The following is a 20,692-nucleotide window of genomic DNA, read 5'->3' on the forward strand; positions in this document are numbered from 1 at the left end:
ATGTTCGCTTCCAGTCTCCAGAAAAGCCTGCCCCTACGGGCTACAACCGTCAGGGAAACTTCCATTAGCTGCTGTTGAGGGGCAAACATCAGCTTTTGTATCACAGCCCCAGGATGACTCCCCACAGTTAATGCTTGAGGACAGTGACTCACAATCGGAAGATTCTGTTTCTTCAAACATTTTTGCTATTGTTGAAGGCATTGAAGTGTGTGCATTAATTGACTCTGGCTCTTTTGTCTCCATTGTGAGTGAAGATTTCCGTAACTCTCATCCAGCTTTGAAAAAACGCCCCATGACAGCCTCTTCTGTTCCGGCTCGTTCAGTCAACGGACAGAGCTTGGACATCTTAGGCAAGTTAACGATTGGGATCAGACTTGGTAAACAGGTATGGCAGCAGGACTTTGAAGTTCTTAGAGGTGCTTACCAGCTTGTGATAATAGGTTGGGATTTTCTGAAAAAAAATCATGCGCTTCTTGACATTAAAAACAAAGTTCTGCAACTATGGGACATGAAAATTCCCCTCTTGCCCAAATGTCATGAAGTGGCTGCTTGCTGTAATGTGTCTGTGCTAGTTCCCACTACGATTCCAGCTATGAGTGAAACCCTCATCACAGCCTGTGTTTCAGCAGCTACACCTGCTTCCCCTGTACCTACTGCCTACTGTGGTGTTGTCATGCCCAACCCCGCCTGTGACGTGATTGTGGCACACACTCTCAGCGAAGTTCACAATGGCACCACGGTTGTTTGAGTTTTGAATCCATCCAGAGACGACATTGAGCTACATTCTGGTCAACACCTCGGTGAGTTTCACTCTGCTTCCTCAGTTGACATCATACCAGTTGAAGAGTCATGCGGTTCAACATTACCTGTCTCTGATTCAGCTCCACCTATACAGATACATGAAACGAACCTGTCACCTTCTCAAGTTAATTCTTTTAAGTCACTACTTCACAAGTATTCAGCAGTGTTCAGTAAAGATTCGGAGGACAGAGGTCGTACAGGCATAATTAAACATCACATTCGCACTGGTGATGCTACACCTGTTAAACAGAGAGCTTACAGAGTGACACCAGAACAGAGAGCAGAAATACAAACTCAAGTTAAAAACCTGTTAAGAGCAGATGTCATCGAAGAAAGCTATAGCCCCTGGGCTGCCCCAGTTGTGTTGGTGCGTAAGAAGAATGGCACATGGCGATTCTGCCTCGACTATCGAAAACTTAATGCAGTGACTATTAAAGACTCTCATCCTCTTCCCAGAGTCGATGATGCCTTGGATGCTCTGTCCGGCTCTGCTTGGTTCTCCACTGTGGACCTTCAACATGGATATTGACAAGTGGAACTGGATGAAAACGACAGAGAAAAGACAGCATTCACAACAGGCAGTGGACTTTATCATTTTAAGGTGATGCCGATGGGACTCACAAATGCTCCTGCCACATGCCAACGTTTGATGGAGATGGTGCTTCGTGGCCTTCCCTGGAAAACCTGCCTTGTCTATTTGGATGATGTACTGATTTACAGCCGCTCTTTCAGTGAACATCTCCAGCACCTGGAGGAAATTCTGTCCAGATTTCAGTCAAGTGGCCTCAAACTGAATCCATCTAAGTGTTGTTTCGCCAGAGATCATGTACAATTTTTGGGTCATGTTGTTTCACAGAATGGCATCCAGCCAGACCCGAGAAATGTGAAAAGTGTTCAGGACTGGCCAACTCCACGCTCAGTAACAGAAGTCAGAGCATTCGTGGGAATTTGTTCGTATTACCGCAAGTTCATAAAGCAGTTTGCGCACCACAGTGTTCCCCTGCATGCTCTTACTGAGAAAAATGCACACTTTCTATGGACACCTCAGTGTCAGGATGCTTTTACTCACCTGAAAGGGGCACTCTCAAACCCTCCAGTTGTTGCCTTCCCTGATTTCACTTTGCCATTCTCTCTTTACACCGATGCATCAGGTTCTGCTATTGGTGCTGTGTTAGCTCAGAAGCAGGAGAATCTGGAAAAGGTAATAGCATATGCTAGTCATGTCCTCACAAAAGCAGAAAGGAAATGGTCAACCTATGACAGAGAACTCTGGGCTATTGTATGGGCAGTAAGACATTTCCGCCATTACCTCTACAAGCAGCCTTTTGTTATTATAACAGACCATAAACCTCTTTTGGGCCTCAGAAAAATACCCATTGACAATGACAGAACTGGTCGCCGTGCACAATGGGCTCTTGAACTGGATACCTTTGAATGGACTGTAATTCATAAGGAAGGCCATCGTCACCTGAATGCAGATGCAATGTCACGTCGCCCTGCAGACACCCGGTCTCTAACCCAAAACACCTCCTGCAACACCCCTGTCCACCTACTAACTGACAACACAAACCAAAGCTATGCAAGTTCCCCTTGTTCTGTCAGTTCTGCTTGTCACCACAAGTCCTGCAGTGCTGTTTCAGAGCCAGTTTCCTGTGACCAGGCCACACCACAGCCTCCTGTTCCCGACCCACAGTCTGCTGCACAATCTGTTTCCTCCACATGCCAACTTCAACTACCTGAAGATCTCAAAATGGAACAGCAACAAGATCCCATACTGGCAGAGGTCATGAGCTGGAAAAAGAAAGGTCAGAAACCCCCATACTGGCGCGTGAAAAAACGCTCACCTGCTGAGAGAGCACTTTGGCAGGAATACCATAGACTTACCTTTAATAAGGGTTTACTTTGTCGTAATGTTTTCAACCCATCCTCAAAGTCAGTTCTACAACAAGTTGTTGTCCCTCATGCCCTAAAAGATACTGTTTTACAGTTGTTACATGGAAACTCAGTAACTGGTCATCTATCTGCAGAAAAAGTCCTGAAACGTGCTCAGCAACTGTGCTACTGGCCGTTCATGTCACGTGACATCAAGATGTGGTGCAAGCAATGTATTCCATGCGATGCAAGACGGAGTCCTGTACCTCCCCTAAAAGCTCCAATGAAAACAATTGTTGCTACAGAACCATTCCAAAAGGTTGCAGCTGACATACTTGAACTCCCCTTCACAAGTCGTGGAAACAGGTATGTGCTTGTTGTCCAAGATTATTTTTCCAAGTATGTTAATCTCTACGCCATGTCAGACCAGTGCTCAGCAACAGTTGCAAAATGTTTGTTTGAACATTACATCTGTCAACATGGTATCCCAGAAATGCTGCACACAGATCAAGGACGTCAATTTGAGTCGGACCTAATGAAACATCTGTGCCAACTCCTGGGCATTCACAAAACAAGAACTAGCCCATACCATGCTCAGTGTGATGGTATGATAGAGAGATTTAACCGTACATCGATTGATCAGTTAGCAAAGTCACTTCTTCAGCAGCCTGGTGAATGGGATGACTGCCTAAACCAAGTGGCTTTAGCCTACAACACCAGTCCTCACTTGACAACAGGTTTCACTCCATTCTTCCTCACACATGGCCATGAAGCCAGGATGCCTGCTAACCTTTTGTTACCTAACAACACACCATCTTCATCTACCCCAGGTTCTCCTGCGGACTATGCTGCCCAATTAACTGAGAAACTTCAGTCTGCCTTTGGTTCTGCTGCATATAACAGAGACTGTGCCCACTATCAGCAAAAACATCAGTATGACAAAGGTGTCAATCATAACCCCTATGTTTCTGGTGATCTTGTGTGGCTAAATGACCCCACTACATCGAGACAAAAACTTGCTCCTCACTGGAAAGGACCCTTTGAAATAATGGAGTGCCTTGGATCTGAACTTGATTCCCCCGGAGTGACATACAAGATTCATTACCTCTTGGATCATTCTGACAAAACCCAGATTGTGCATTATAATCGTCTCAGACCTTATAGCGCCCCTGTGCCAAATCATGGACAAAAGATATCTGATCGTGACACAACTTTGCAGCCTCAACTTCATTGTTTGTCTGCATTGTCAGGTGCTTTGCCCTTTAAATCCCGACAATCTGCTGTCACACAGAGCTATAACACACGTAGCCACAACAATGCACCTATAGCTGTTTCACAGACTTGTCAGGCCCAGCCCGTTACCCAATCTCCCCTCACATTGACTTCTCAGACTCGGTGTTTGACTGCTCCCAGTTCCAGTCCTGTGGTGGTGACTCAGTCTTACACGGTCCCTCCTGACTCTCCTGTTACAGACTCTGGTGTTTCCATGCGTTCCAGCAGACATCAAGTTAGACCCCCGGGTTACCTTAGGGACTATGTTCTTAAATGAGTATGTTGCGAAGCTCTTTCTTAGGTCCTGCTAATGTCCTGCATTGTTTGTTATGCATTTGTAAAACGAGGACGTTTCTTTTGTAGGAGGGGGGAGGAAATGTAAGATTTAAAAGTGAAGTAAATTCATATATTTGAGTTAATCCATGTATTTAAGTTTAAGTTAAAAATAAGTTAACATTTATACAGTGAACTATTTACATATTTGAGTTTACAAAGTTAATATATAGTTTATTATATATATCACTATAGTTAATGATATATTTACATGTTTTAATGTTTGCAGTAGCACCTAGTAACTGTGACCAAATTATATTGAATCTACTTCTGTGTTTGTCATAATGTTTGCCTTGAGTTTAATCATCCTAACCTCTGATTGGCTAATGACGGGACATCTGATGAGTAACGAGGAAGTGTGGTTGTTGTTGTGTAGCAGAACAATGTGGATGACAGTAAAGTGCTGCTGAGAAAGTTATCCGTCCCCATCCTTCTGTTTCTCTTAACTAGAGTGATCCATCCACCACACATCGGACCCTCACGTTACATTATGCTTATTGGCTTTAAATGTTTAGTATTAAATAAGTTTGAAGGCCATTTATCTCAGACGAGACCGGCTGTGACAAGCTGAGCTCGTCTGTTAGCTTTGCTGTTCTCTTAGCTGTTGTTGGTCAAGAAGAAATTAATGTCAGTTCAAAGCCTTTTCAAATGTGAGCTGTGAACTTAACTGCTAAATTATTTAACTGTGACCAACACTTTGTAGTGCTCCAGTTAATCAGAGACAGTCATGTCAGATTTAAAAAAAGTTTATTTAAACATTTTATGAAAAAAAAAACTTCAATAAACAACCCCTGGCTTCATTAACCATGTGGAAAATAAGTAAGGGAGACCATCAGGTCAAATTGCTGGGACATAGGAGAAAGTATAAAAAATAATTTAACAAAGAAATCCCAACAAAAATCAAATAAATTATAAAGATCCTGGATGATTGTTTGACTGTTAAAATATGATGGAAAAGCAAATCCAACACAACCCTCCAGCATTTGGCCTTTCAAACACAGGGCAACATCATGTAAAGAAAAATTGCACCATTGATCTCTGTGTTTTATCTGAGGATGACTATGGTAGCCTTCTCACTGTTCACTGTCACAAAGCTCCAGACTCTGTCCACCTTCTTCAGTTGTGCAGACGTCGATCAGCTCCTCTGGGTGATGGCAGAGAGGACTCTTCATCTGGGAGAGCTGCTGGTGTAAGGTCATTTCTACCACAGTGGATGAGCAGGGCGTCTGGCACAGGTGAAAGAAGGAGGAGGTTCCTTCAAACTGTGACCCCAGCCTGACCTCTGTAACAGGTGTGCAGACGAAGGTTGAAATGAGTCATTTTTAGTTTCTGTTGATTGTAAAATGGAAAAGAAAACATCACCTCTCTATTTAACATTTAGCTGGTGTATGACTCAGTGTGATTTTTATTTTAGAAGACTGTATTGTTAACAATAGCTTGTTTTTACAATCCTCTTATGAAACTTCAAAACAATCACAGGATATATAACTTTTAACAGATGATTTTAACTTACACTTCACCTCTGTGGAAGATGTCAGACCAGCTGCTTTTATCTCTTCTTTGACTAAATGAAGACACAAAAAACAATTGATTTACTGTTCATTTAAATATATTAGAAAAGCAGACATGAATCACATTACAGACTATCAGTTTCTAACAAAATACAACATATCTTACCACCTGTAGCCTACGGTCTGTGGTGCTAACCTAGCTTAAATATAGAACGATTTTGTTAAAAACAGAGGACCCAGCAGCCCACGTATTTTCAATAATGATCAAAATAGCGGGATTTTTTAAAACACAGTGTGTTTAAATATTAGACTTTGAATACGGTGGTTTGTTGTACTTACACATTTCTTCATTGTAGACCGGCAGAGCACTTTCGGCGTAGCTGGGCTGCGTAAGTCATCAGGGCAGTGTTACCAGGGCTCCTGCCCCCGGACCCTACTGCGCAGACTCTGGCTCCAAATGACATCAAAATCGCAAGATGGAAGCGCCCCTAAGCGGCATATTTTGGCTTCAAGAACGTTGAGTGGGAACAGCTACAGTGCACGCCCACTGTTTTTTCCCCTGTGTATCATGTCTATAGTGTTTCTTCCTGCCTCTGTGTGCTTTGACTGGCCTGATTGTCCTCACCTGTGTCTTGGTAGTCTCACCTGTGTTTCATTACCCTGTCTATTTCATCTCTGTGCTTCATTCCTTCTCTGTCAGTTCATACATCTTACTACCCATTAGTTTATTTTTCCCTTTTTGTGGATTTATGGATTTTTGTTAGACTTGAAACAGCAAACTTTTATTTTTGTCTTTTGCCTTTTTTTTTTGTTTAAATACATATTTTTTGTTCTCTGCAATTGGGTCCGCATCCTCTTAGTTTGTTGATAGAATAGGCCACAATTAGAGCCGATAGATCCAGCCATCACAAATCAATTTGACCTGTCAAGTCAAATTTAACATCCAACTTTAAGGAAAGTGCACACCTAGTGAAGTTTAATTCAAATACTTAGATTAGATATTAAATACTTTAGTGTCCCCAGAGGTACATTTACTTTGGGCCAAAGTGTGGAGAAAACCTAAAGCTCTTTGCAACTTAATAAACAAGCATAACACAAAACTGGACAACCATTTAAACACCTCGAATAATGTAATGTAAAATGCATAAAAAGACTAAAGTCAGAAATCATTCTAAAATAAATTAAACCATGTTAAATACTGTAATATTAGACTGTAATGACAAGATGGCTGCCGTGGTGTGAGTGTCTCTAACAAGCTGCAGTCTGCTGGCTCAAACATTTCTCTATTGAGGTCCTTCTGGGACATATTTGTAACTTCAATGACAACAATCTCAGCAACTTGTGGTATCTCTGAAACCTGATCAGGAGCAACTTTTTTCACCAAACTCACAAGACAAACGATCTACTCACTGTGAGAGGTAATGGAGACAGGCCTCACAATGGCTCAAGACCCTATCTCCCTTCAAACTATCTGGGAAGGGATGCAGCAAATTAAGCTCAAAATGATATCACACATGGATTTAAAACTTGAAACTATTAAAGTCAGCCTTAACACAATAGAAAGCTCTGTATCCACACTCGGAGAGCAAGTCACGGAACTTGAGCACAGAGTTGGCTCTAATGAGGATGATGTACAGGACTTGATCCAACGTGTCAAAATACTTGAAAAGGAAAACTGTTACCTGAAAGAACGATCTGAAGACGCTGAGAACCGAAGCCGTGCTTCCAACCTACGTTTCATCTCTATCCCTGAAAAGTCTGAGGGTTGTGATATCCTTGGCTTCATGAATCGCCTGATACCGCAGCTTCTTGGAGAAGCTAATTTCACCACTCCTCCTGTCATCGAGCGCTGTCATCCAAAGTTATTTCTGGTACGTTTTGTAGCCGGATGCAGTCTTCTTTGTTTTCTTGATGCCTTAGTTTAGGCTACGCCCCCCTAATTTATCACTCTCTTGCTCATTTTCAGACCTCTTGTTTGTTTCTGTACCCTGTCTCTATGAGCTATGCAGACTGAGCTGCTAGTTTTGTTCCAAAATGCAACTTTTTTGTTTTTGTTTTTGTTTTATTTTATTTGCTTTATTTCGTACTGTGTCTTGTCTTGTGTATGTGTCCTGTGTGTGTGTTCGTGTGGCTCTCCTGCTCTCTCTCCCAGACTCGTCCCCCATCCCACTCCATCCCATTATCACTTTCAATCTGATATATAATTGATAAAGCTAAAGGCATAAAAATTATACACTTGAATATCAGGAGCCTTCTTCCAAAAATTGACTTAATTAGAGTCTGGGTCGCCCAGCACAAACCTGATGTTCTTACCTTTTCAGAAACATGGCTGTACAGCAAAATTTGTGACAATGAAGTTGAAGTTGATAATTATATGTTATATAGAGCTGACAGGGGCACAAGAGGAGGAGGTGTGGCTATATATGTTTCTTCTCATTTTGTGTCTGAACCTGCCACTCCTAAAGTACCCCATTCATTCTTTGAATGACTTTTTGTTAAGTTAAAATTTCATGAAAATAAACATCTCATTATCGGAAGTATATATAGACCCCCACCTGTTCATCCCGAGTCAACCAAATGCATAGTATCTACCCTTACTTCATTTGAACATCCGTGTGAAATGATTATCCTAGGTGACTTCAACAGCAACTGGCTAGACCGTTCTTCATCACGCGATAAAAACTTGCTGAACAGTATAAATTTAACCCAGCTGATCAACGAGCCTACCAGAGTTCAGGACCCTAAATTGAAGTCATTATTAGACTGGATACTTGTCACTCATCCTGGCAGAATTATTAAATCTGGTACTCTATCTGATTGTTTTAATGACCACTCAGCTATATTTTGTTTGTGGAAGATTAAAACCTCCAGTCTTCCTCCAAAATACATTAGAATTAGACAATGCAAGAACATTCATTTAGATAACTTTATATATGACTTGGTCGAAATAAACTGGGACAGGTTTCAATTTATACCCAATGCTGAAGATGCCTGGGATTATTTTCATTCTGAACTCACAAGAGTTATTGATAAACATGCCCCCTGGAGGGAAGTCAGGGTCAAAGGAAGACATTTGCCTTGGATCAGTTCTGATCTGATCAGTCTGTTCAAACAACGGGATAAAACCTGGAAGAAATACAGAAAAACCAAGGACCCTGCTGACTGGCACAACTACAGATCCTTAAGAAACTTATGCAAGACAAAAACACATAACGCTAAATCAGACTTCTACAAAAAAAATCTCTCAGAAAATATGCACAATCCGAAACAGTTCTGGAAAAGCATGAATACAATTCTCAATAAGTCAAACAAAAACACCACTACCCAGATTCGATACAATAACAATATTATTCAAGAACCATCCGTTGCTGCAAATATTTTTAATCAGCACTTTGCCTCCATAGGCAACTCTCCTGTATTTGACTTACCTGTGGCATATGACTCCCTCAATAGTTCTACTTGTAGACACCGTAATCTATACAGCCAATGCTAATAGATCCTCAATTGAAATATCATTACAAAGTGAGTTCGCCCTTGTTCAAAACTGGTTTACAACCAACAAACTATCACTAAACAAAAATAAATCATGTTGTATGTTGCTTGGTACTAGACAAGGCCTTGGAGAAACTCCAGATCTGACCATTTCTTTTAATGATGGATCGTCCCTTGAACGTGTCTCCTCTTTTAAATACCTGGGTCTCTGGATTGATCCCGCTCTGTCTTTTAAACAACATATTGAATCCATTACAAACAAATTAAGTCGCAACCTAGGTATTCTCTATCGCTCTATAAATTGCTTTACTTTACAGATGAGGAAAATAATTGTTATGCAATTGTTATTACCAATACTGGATTATGGCGACACTGTTTATCAGAATACATTTGAAACACATCTTCAACCTCTTAATGTTATTTACAATAGCCTCTGCAGATTTATTTTAAGGTGTCCCTACCGAACTCATCACTGCTCCATGTATGAAACTTTGAACTGGTTACCCCTGAATGCAAGAAGACATTACCATTGGCTCCAATGTATTTTCAAATGTATCCACTTCAATTTTCCCTCTTATTTAAAACAACATTTAACACCACACAATTCCTCATATTCTTTAAGACATACTCAGCAGCCTTTTTTTCTTGTTCCCAAAACCAATAAAGATATCGACAGACAAGCATTCAACTACAAAGCTCCCTCTGACTGGAACAATCTACCTCTAAACATCAGAACAATAAATTCACTACACATTTTGAAGAAATCACTGCTACCTTTTCTCACAAAACCATGTTGCTGCTTCTAATGGTAATGTCCTCTTGCCCCTTTAATATCATATCTTTTTGTTTTCTTGATTGCATATGTCATTATGTGCATCTACCTCTGATGATTTTGTGTGGCTGCTGTGGCTTTGCGGGAGGGATACGTGGGCGGATGGGTGTTTGAGAGCCTTTATGTTTACGTGTGTATTTTGTGCTTGACTGTCTGTATCACACTGTAATGTTGTGTTTTTGTTTTAGTGTTGGACCCCTTCGAAAACGAGATGGTTCATCTCAAGGGGCAATCCATCAAATAAACAGAATTTCTCACACTGTGCATGGATCTGATCAACAAGTCAGGTTTAGACGTGTGTTCAGTGTGACTGATGTTGGAAGGAAAGAGATCTTTCAACGGTTCTTCTTGTACTTAAAGGCTCAGTTACGTCCGCCTGAAGGTAACATTTAATATTCAAGGAACAGAATATGTGATGGGTCATTTATGATTTTCTTCACCTGTCTAACAACTGATCGTTCATGAATGGCCTGAAGGGACTTCTTTCCTTCTGGCCATTTATGAAGCATAGAAGCTTCATTGGGACACTTAAATCAGAAGTTGGAACCTGTATTACATAAAATGGAGCCCTGGAGCAAGAACTGGGAGGGAGAGTCAGGGATGAGGGTCTGGTGGTATTCAGGGTGTTGAGCTATTGGCCTTGTCTGGGCACATGCACCAAAAAACTACATTACCCATTTTTGGACCACAGGAACTTTCTCATAGTTCTAGGAACTGTTGGAACGCTCCCTCTGTTTTTTATTGATTCCGTATCGCAGGAACTATGAACTATTTTAATTCCTACAGTAGAAACCTGTCTTGAGGAACCTTTTCAGCACCTGATTAATCAGTAGATACCAAGGGGGTGCGAATGCAGACAGAAAAACAAGTCCAAATGGTGTGTAGTTCTCAGGGAACTACCTAGTGCAGTAGTACTCAGCCTTGTTAGACTCATACTGAGTAACCCAGATCCGCATTGACCAAAAAATATTTCTGAAAGAGCCACAATCAAAAAACCTCTTTCTTTCCTGGAATATGTGTGGGAAACACAGTGGCATGACTTACAAATAATAAGTTCTGCTGACAATGTTTCCCTTATTTCAATTACCTTGGATTTGTTCTCCAAGTAGGACCTACAAGAGCCACAACTAGTCCCAAATGAGCCACATGTGGCTCGAGAGCCTCGGGTTGAGTATCGCTGACCTAGTGGATACATCTTCCTCTGTTTGTTCACCTTTAGGATTGGGGTTGGTTTGTAAGCTGTTTGGCAGACAAAGGCAGACAGCTAGGTGTTCCCACCTTCTGTATGACTGACTTATTGTTAGAACATGAAATGTCACTTCTCAGGGGGAGGTACCACCTCCACACATTACATTGGTCCCAGAAAAAAAGTCTTGGAGAGGGTCCAGACGCTCTCCTTTTGTCACAATTGGACAAATAAAGAGCCACAAGACTGATGTGGTCACAAGCCCCCAACTGTATGCTGCTTTGGAGAGTCTGAGTTGTCTGAACGTTATGTGCTTGGGCAGCTGAAAAACAGCCCAGACTTTACAACAGAGTTTTGCTACATCAAAAGGAACTAATTAATATTTCCAGACCATTTACCAACAATATTCACCTAAATTTTAACAGATCAGTCTTTTATTTTTGTATGTGCACTCATGCTCCAACGTGTCCTCCATGATGGCAGCAGCTTGTCGTGCAACAGATCTCTGTCACAAAAGCAAACCAGAGCGTCACTATCTAAATCTCTCCATCTCGCTGAGCTGGATGCATTACACTGAATCAGAAAACCAAAGCAAACACATAAGTCCATAGTGACTCTCTCTATCATATTTGCACAGGCTGACTCCTCTGTCTGGCTTACGGCCACTCCACTCTGTGGTCCAGCGGGGCTGAGAGGAAAAACATGACCCACCAGCTGCCATGGACGACTCTTATCAGGCCCTGAGCGAGCCCGCCGCTGCTCAGAGCATGGCAGCTTCCTGATAGTGCAATCTGATATCTGTGTGTGTCAAATCGCTCTAACCTTATTGTGAGCTTCAGCTGGACTGCAGTGATGCAGATGTAGAAATATACCCTGATGGGAGAAGTGTACATGACAACAATGTAAGGTTTTGAAAATAATCTCATCTGCATTCCTGCATCATTGATTTGTATGAAACGTTTTAAACATCTGCTTTTGATGTAACTTTCTGTGACATATTTGCAGTAATTACACGTTAAATTGCCACTCTTTGATCAGCTGCTAAAATGCTGTCATACACTCTTATAGGTTGTATCACATGGTTACATTTTCATTATAATGCATGTCTGTCCATGCTGCCATGCCACCTGTGTAAGAGATTTTTTGAAAGAAATCTTGTTCACAGTCAATGCATCAAGATCTCCCAAACTTACCCATTAAAGGAGCAGTGAGTGGGATTTAGTGACATCTAGTGGTGAAGTTGCAGATTGCAAAGTGAAAGTTATTCTGTTATCATTAGAGGGGATTCTGTGAAGTATCTCTCATAAAAGTTTCTGAGAATATGTATTATAATAAAACCTGTTTGTTTTTTTTTTACCAGCAAATAAAAAACTCAAACCAAATTGTGAAGGGTGATTGAATGAAACACTGAACCTTTCCAGGTATTTATTGGAGTCATAACCAAGACATTCATGCATCTACAGAATCACCAACCCTACTGGAACTTCCTATTTAATAAAACAGTGTCCTATGTCACACAAAATAACAAAATAACCCCCGAAGGGGATTGAGGATATTGTTGCACTGCAGCAAGCATCTTGCATTTAGTAATGTGGTAGCAACAACAATGGATGCAACAGCGTACGCTGATGAAGGCCTAGTGCTGAAACACTTCCGTTGTAGTTTTGTACGCAGCTCTTGCCCAGATAAAGGAACCTTGAAGGACATTTAGCGTGCTTACTTTAAAGTCTTGTTGCGGTCGTATACCTGGAACTTTATTCATTGTCGTGTGTGCTCCTTTTTTGCTGTTTTTCACAATGGTAAAAACAGCATCTAAAAACTGAGACATAAAGTTTACTTGTGAAAAAACATTTAATTTATTTCAAGTTTTTTTGGCTAAAATTTAAACATACAGAGCTTTGATTTTGAAGTTGCAAAATTCATTCTTCCTGTTTCCCTCTCTAGAAATAAAAAAAAAGTAAATGTTGTTACTGTGTCGATGTTTATGAAAGATTTATAAATATAAGAATCATTTTGTTTGTCAAAGCTTAACCTTAAATCCTCCTGAACTTAACAAAATAAAAGTCTTTATTTACTGTGAAGAATTTTTTTTTTTTTTTATCATAACAAAGAGATAACAGGGTGCGGTTTGGGGTGTACTTTGATTTGCAAAGCCAACTTTATACCACATGCACTTGTCAACAATGGCGAGCAAAAACTTCCTTTAACAGTCAGAAACTTGGAGCAGAACCAGACTCATGGGTGAAAAGGCATCTTCCTCGACTGGATGTGTAGAGATTTGGAAAACACCTTTGAGAGTGAAGGATAAAGACACACAGTCAGAGGGACAGAAGAGGACACAATGAGATGTACACAGCAATAAAAAAGATAGTTCAGAGTTATAAAAAAAGAATGAAAAATGTATTGGTTCTTACATGGAAGTCATAAAAAAAGATACAACAACTGAGACCTTTAAGATCATAATGTATTTCTATCTTCTGATATTAATGAGACAGATGTATTCACAAGAGGACTCTTCACTCTCCTTGCATATAGGCCTGATGTCTTTCATCTTCTGTAGATCAGATGCTTCTTGCTCTGCTATCTGCTGCCCTCAGGCCCTCACACTCTTTCATCTCTTAACAATGCTGCTCACACTGAGCCCCATGAGGCTCATTTCTGCTGATTGCTTGCTTGGGAACATTCACACTGGTTACCCCATGTGTTGATATTTATGTAAATGACTTGATTATTAGATTGTTTTCCAGCAGGCATCAAGCATCGGAAACAGGCAGATGAGAACAGGAGATGAGGGTGTTGAGACTGTTAGGGACTGTATGAAAATTAGTCTGTTAGGGACTGTATGAAAATGATTAGGGGCAAAGGGGGAGAAAAAATTCTGTGATGATTTTTTAAATTTATTTTTTGCTGAAGTTAGGAAGTCTGACTTTAAAGAGTTTTTTCCAACTCTACATTTATATATGTATAAAGGCTGTATTTTGTATTTTTCTTGGGTGAATAAGATTAGTATCCAGTCACAGTCAACACAATCAATTAGGGAGTTTGAGAAACATGTCAGAACAGATGAATCTTCATGGTTATTATATATTACCTTCTATCTATTACATTGAAATGTTTCATTTGTAGCCCGTCCCTAGGTCGCTACATTAAAGAAAAGGGAGCAGTTAGAATATTACAAATTTTATAATGAGGCGACGCCGGCCAGCTAGTTTGGGCAGTTAACTCTAGCTGCACTGATTTCACACTCGACATGCCTCATTCCCAACAATCACCTGACAACACCCCCTTCCAATTAGCAGTCTATTTAAGCTGCAAAATTTCCGGTCTCTTAATCTGCTCGTTCATTGCCAGCTCTGACCTGCACCAGTGCTGCACTTTTGCTCATAATAATTGTAATAACCTTTTAGAGGATAAATAAAGTATGTCACAAACAATAATACATGGATTTAGTGGCAAAAAAAAGGAACATGACAAGACAGGGATTGCTCATATGGTCAACCATTGTTTTTTTCCCTTAAAATAGATTTTTTCCAAAGTCTTGTTCCTTTGTCATCATATCTCGTCATACATGTCTGATCTTTTACACTATAACAAGTTGTTTCTCCTTTTAAGTAATGGCAAGATGGTACAACAAAGGAAAAAAAGTTCTTGTTATTTTTATGAGTGAAATCCCCTCCTTCAGACTCTATTTTAAACAATCTGAAAATAAATGGGCTCGTCCAGGCCGGCAACTCGAGCTGGGCTGTCAGTCACCTCAACATATCCTCCCAAAGCAGGATGTCTATTTAAGCTGCAAGATTCCAGGTCTTACTCTCCGCTCTGTTATTGCCATTGCTTTCTCCTACCAGTGCTGCGCTTAAACATTAGGCCCCACCACCATCACCACCCAAGCATCCACCTGCAGGCTCCAACTGGACAGGTTTAAGATATTATCTCATCACTCCTCAAATTCTGCATGCAAAATAATTCTGCGACGAGTTATAGACCTGGACAAGACACACAAACTATCTTCTGCCCCTGCAATAAACATTTCAAACCATTGCAAAAGTGAGTTGACTGTCTGAACTCTATAAGCTGCCATTACTTTAATTCAAAAGCACATATTAAGTCAGAAGTTCAGTTGTTATCACTGTTACCTCACAGCAAAAAGGTTCCTGGTTTGAATCCCTGTCTGACAGGAGCCTCTCTGTGTGGAGTGTGCATGTTCTCCCTGTGCATGCCTGGGTCATCTTGGGATACTGTGGCTTCCTCCCACAGTCCAAAGACATGCTCATTAGATTAATTGGTGACTCTGAAATTGCCCGTAGATGTGAATGTGAGTGTGGTTGGTTGTCTGTCTCTATATGTCAGCCCTGTGATTAACTGGTACAGGGTGTTCTCCGCCTCTCGTCCAACGACAGCTCAGATCAGCTGCAGCCCGAACAGGAAAAGCAGTATAGATAATGGATGAATGAATCCTTTATTTGAATCATTAAAAGTATTTTTTACATTTGAGATTCACAAATAGTGTGATCCTTAAAAAGCTGCTTTTGTGTCAGTCATCTTAAAGGTACTTTACATTTTGAGCACCCCATGCTACGATCTTGAATTGTGCTAAATGTGATACCTCTGTAAGTGCTACTCATATCATCCTTACATGAGAAACCAATTATGCTATCATTTGCAGGAGATTAGCATGTTTAATTTAATATGTGCTGCATATGCACTTAGATAGCTTTGAGAATCAAGCAGCTTCTAAAGAGAGTGAGGCTGTGCATGGACAGCAGCTAGGCAACTAGAAACACACACACACACACACACACACACACACACACACACACACACACACACACACACACACACACACACACACACACGCACAGGCACACACACTCTGCTGACTCGATTGTGCCTGAAAATTGTTATTACAGTTGGGCGAAATTGCTGCAAATAAATGGAATCTGAGCCGAGAAAGCTTCTTTATAACTTATTGAATATGTGACTTATTTTTTTAAATAGCTGATGTAGAGTTACACAGGTTTGTTGGTACAGTGTTTCCTGCAAAAAGTCGGCTATACATTGAGCCAAAGTTGAATTTCACGCCTCATTTGCATATAGATAGCACAATCATAGATCTGCAATGACATAGCTTGAATTTTTGAAGATTGCCTTAGTGTCAAAGTGATGATTGGGTGAAAAGTGATGATTAACGGGAACAAGTTCAATCAGTTGCCTGTTAGATAACAAGCAATAATGAAAATAAATACCAGAGAAAGGGAAGGGGGAAGGGGAAACGAGTCAGCGTTATTGGTATTCAGATCAGAGGTGAATGAAGAATCAGCACATACTGAACAGATCTGTAAGCTGTGAGATGCCCTTACATCTTTAAAGACAAATTGTGTGTTTGTGTTGTGTGGTGCTATGAGTTCAGAACATGTGCATACATCTCTGGGCTTTGTACTCTGTCTCTGCATAAAGGCCTCACAACGCTTTCATGCCCTGCATCTTAATAATACCATTAGCATTCAAGGTCTGTTAAACTCTGCCGGACTAAAAATACAGGCACACTGAGTGGGCTTGATTAAATAAATGCAGTTAAAGGAGTGTTTACTAGCATACATCTTCCTTAAGATTATGTCTCGGGTTGCTCCTTTTTCCTGTAGAATGAATAAAGTATTGCAGCCATGGAATTTTGGAGGAACTACATCATCTAAAAAAGTGCTATTACCCTCGCAGGTAAATGGATGTAAGAATTTTCCTGTGCATCGGGTGGCAGTGTTGACAAAGAGATTTTTAGTCTTGGTGGTGCTCATTTCCAGGAATTCACAGTTTTTTCTGCTCACTCCCAGTTTGCTGCAATTAGAGGCTCATATTAACCTTCCCCTTAAAAGAAATGACTAACAGTTCAAGGTGGAAGTTTTTCAGTTGTAAAGCACCAGATGTTTTTTTTTTTATTTTTTAACACCTGCACTCAAGTGTCTACCTATTTCTGTCAAGATGGAGGGTGAAAGACTGTCAGCAGGTGGTAAATGAGAGAGGATTGTTCAAACAAAATCACTGCACCTATTCAAGAAAACAAATTGAGTACTGGTTAGTGATTATCCATATAAGCAGCTGTGAGCGACGCCGTAGTTCTGCTGCCTTATTGCGGGAGCCTTTGTGAAAGGTCGGGGTAAGCAGCTGTGACATTGTTCCACCCACCAAATGTCACTATGTCCCAGGGGGTCGACGTGACTGACAGGGGACCTTATCTGGTGGGATAACACCACTACTTGTGGAGGACCATGCGAGGGTTGCTGGTGGGAGAGTGGGAGATAACAGGAGCTGTAGTGGTGAAGACTAATGGCTCATGGCTTCCAGAATCATGGTACCATGACATCACAAATTTGGTTTACCAGTAATGTGACTCAGGGGTTTTTCAATGAAATTAAAGTGACTTTTTTGAGAGATTAAATTTGATCTGCATTTTTGCATCTTGCCCATTTTGTTACATTTTCCCCAATCATCCAATTTGGAGTAGTCATTACAATTGTTGGTGGCAAAAAAACAGTGAACGCAAGTGTGAAGAAACACGGAGAAGCAATTTCAGAATCCTTATATAAGGGAAACATGTAATGTTGTGCTGTTGGGTGTTAGAGTAGGAATGTGAAAAAACATGACCTTGATTTCTTTATAAAACCATTGTCCAAGACGCCATTGAAAGCACAACGCAGATGTTTACAAATACATTTCGATCTTAACCTGCGATGATTGGCCTATTTGAGAGCATGAATGAGATGTAAACCATAGCTCAAGATAACATTCAAACATATCATTTATGGAGAGCATACAGTGTTAGCCCTACAGTTAGAGCATGTCATAATATTTAGGCCTTTGACTAAAAGTAACCGTAAATAGTAAGTCATTTACATTGATTTAACGTACATTAAACAATTAATTAAATAATAAACAAAGAGTTGATCAAGGCTATCAACCCAGCTATACTGCTATACAAGTGCAGTTCACAGTCAATGTTTGCTTGTTTGACGTGTTTATGATATTCCATGTCTTTTATTCTGGTGTTTTATGTCCCTGCCGGTGGCCAGGCAGTATGTCAGTCCTTACTGCACAAAAGCCAGCTGACAAAACTAAGTATTCATGGTCTTGGACATGGCTTCAAAGTGAAAAAAAAAAAGTTTGCATGAAGAATTTTGAATGCTTTGACATTTTCTTGTGTAGACGCTGGGTTTCTCCAAAGCTGTCCATTCACTGTAATTTTGATTGGTAATCCTCGACACACTGCAGTGTTTCCCCTAGGTTTACAGCGTTGGGGGGGTGGGGACAAGCCGACATGCCGTTGGCGGGCCGCCCCCCCAATATAATGGTAGGGGAAACACTGCACTGACCTGACAAATTTTCTTTCAAGTCTATCCCTCTTTGTGTTTATATAGGAACTGGAAGTAACTGACCTGCTGGTGTCAGGACAACAACATTCTAGCGTACCAAAGCGTACCATCAAATAATGAAATTCTTCCCCATTGAGAGCGTCCTCATTGGAAACAGGACTGCCTGGTGCAGAAATATCGCCTTATGGGCGACTGAACATACAATATATTGAGCTCTACTTGCCTCTAGCATGTTGAAGCCAGGAGCTGCTACAATAAGGTTAAAGAAAAATAAAGGATACAACTTACTCACAAAATGGCCTTTTCTCTTGCACTGAGAGGCTCACATGAAGCTGTTACCCTGAGGTCCAAAAAGTTGTCCCTATACTAAGATATTATTACTGCAGTTCATATTTGAATACTGAAATGACCATTTCTTTGATATTTAATACACTTATCTTTTTATGCATACATGATTGCGTATCACAATATACTTGCTTGATTAGCTAGTTAATTGATTGAAGGACTGATTGATATCATGCAGATTAGAGTTCGCAGATAAGTTGTAAAATCTGCCATATGGTTTGATTTGTCCTCAATATACTTTTTTTTTATCTATGAGTTTAAATAGGAAGTTTTGGTCAAAGAATGCCATTCATTGTCAGTCCAGGATTCTTGTAAAACTTTGATTCCTTGAAGGTTTTTACACAAAACTGTACAAATCAAAGAATGACATCAAACTTTAAGAACCATTGACACTCGACAAAAACAAATCCCTAGCAAGGTTACTATACTCCAAGTCCTTGATTGAACTCAGTAACACAATTCTGAACTGTGAGTCATGTAAAGCTGGCTCACCAGCATGTCCTCCACCTCCTCCTTTAGTTTGTCTCTTCAGCCTTGCAGAAGCTGTCGACCCTTTGTGCTTCTTCTGTTTCCTTTCACGCTGCAGTGTCACTCCTAAAACAATGTTACAGTGCACGTAACTTCCCTTCTGTCTGCTCTGTGAACATCTTCAACACACAAATGGAAAGAGTGAAGGAGAAATATAAAACAGGAAACAGGAGAAAAGAAAAGAAATAGTAATATAGACATAATCCGTGTCTCATTTCAGTTAGGCCCAACTGAAAGAAGATGGTCTGGTCTATAAAGGATTCCCTGTTTGCATGACCGGCTGTATCTTCCCTTACCCCTTCATTTCTAAGCACCGCCCATGTTGCCTAGCAACATCAAAGCTACAATACCATATGATGCACTTTATTGTCCCTGTTGAAAAAAATGTGTCTTGGACATCTAGCTGCCTCTACAGTAGAATCCATTAAAACAATTGAAACAAATACGATGCACAAATACGATTTTTTGTATTTTTATGATACATATACCAATGCAAAACATTAGTTAAGTCAATAACTTACATTTCAATATGCATTCCTCTTCAGACTCAGCCAGCTTGTTTGCACTGGTGTGCAAATAATCTTAGGATATGTTGGATGGATCCTTTGTTGGCCGGGAAAAGAAGGACAACACATTTTTGGCCGTCAAATCCACATCTCCACAAGCCAGATCCCTTCTGCACATGTCTGGGCTCCAAATGACGTCATCACTGCAATATGTCAAACCTACTACATAAATATTTTGGCTTTAAATTTGTACAATGGAATAAGATGGAGACAGAGTCACGCTGTCCATATCTATATACAGTCTTTTCTCGAAACCTGCCAAAACAGCCAGTCATTGGCCTCATGCTTCAAAGTATGATGAAGTGAACCTTACTAGGCAATATCTAACCCAACTGGCTATCATCTAAAGCCTCTGGGAGTGACAGCCACCCTTCAGGTTTTTCAGTGTAGCAGGTGGTTAGCTATAAAAGACTTCTAGCCTAGAAATCCATTCTGTGCATTGTTATTGTGTTCAGATGACGAAGTTAGAGTCGAGAGACCATATACAAGAGCACTACATTGGATTGAGTTCCAACCCTTTAGCTCTCCACACTATTTTCCTGTATATAGAAAATGGCTGATGACACACTAGAGGACTATTTACTACTGGG

The sequence above is a fragment of the Labrus mixtus genome, chromosome 18, assembly GCF_963584025.1.
Source record: "Labrus mixtus chromosome 18, fLabMix1.1, whole genome shotgun sequence".
Classification (NCBI taxonomy): domain Eukaryota; kingdom Metazoa; phylum Chordata; class Actinopteri; order Labriformes; family Labridae; genus Labrus; species Labrus mixtus.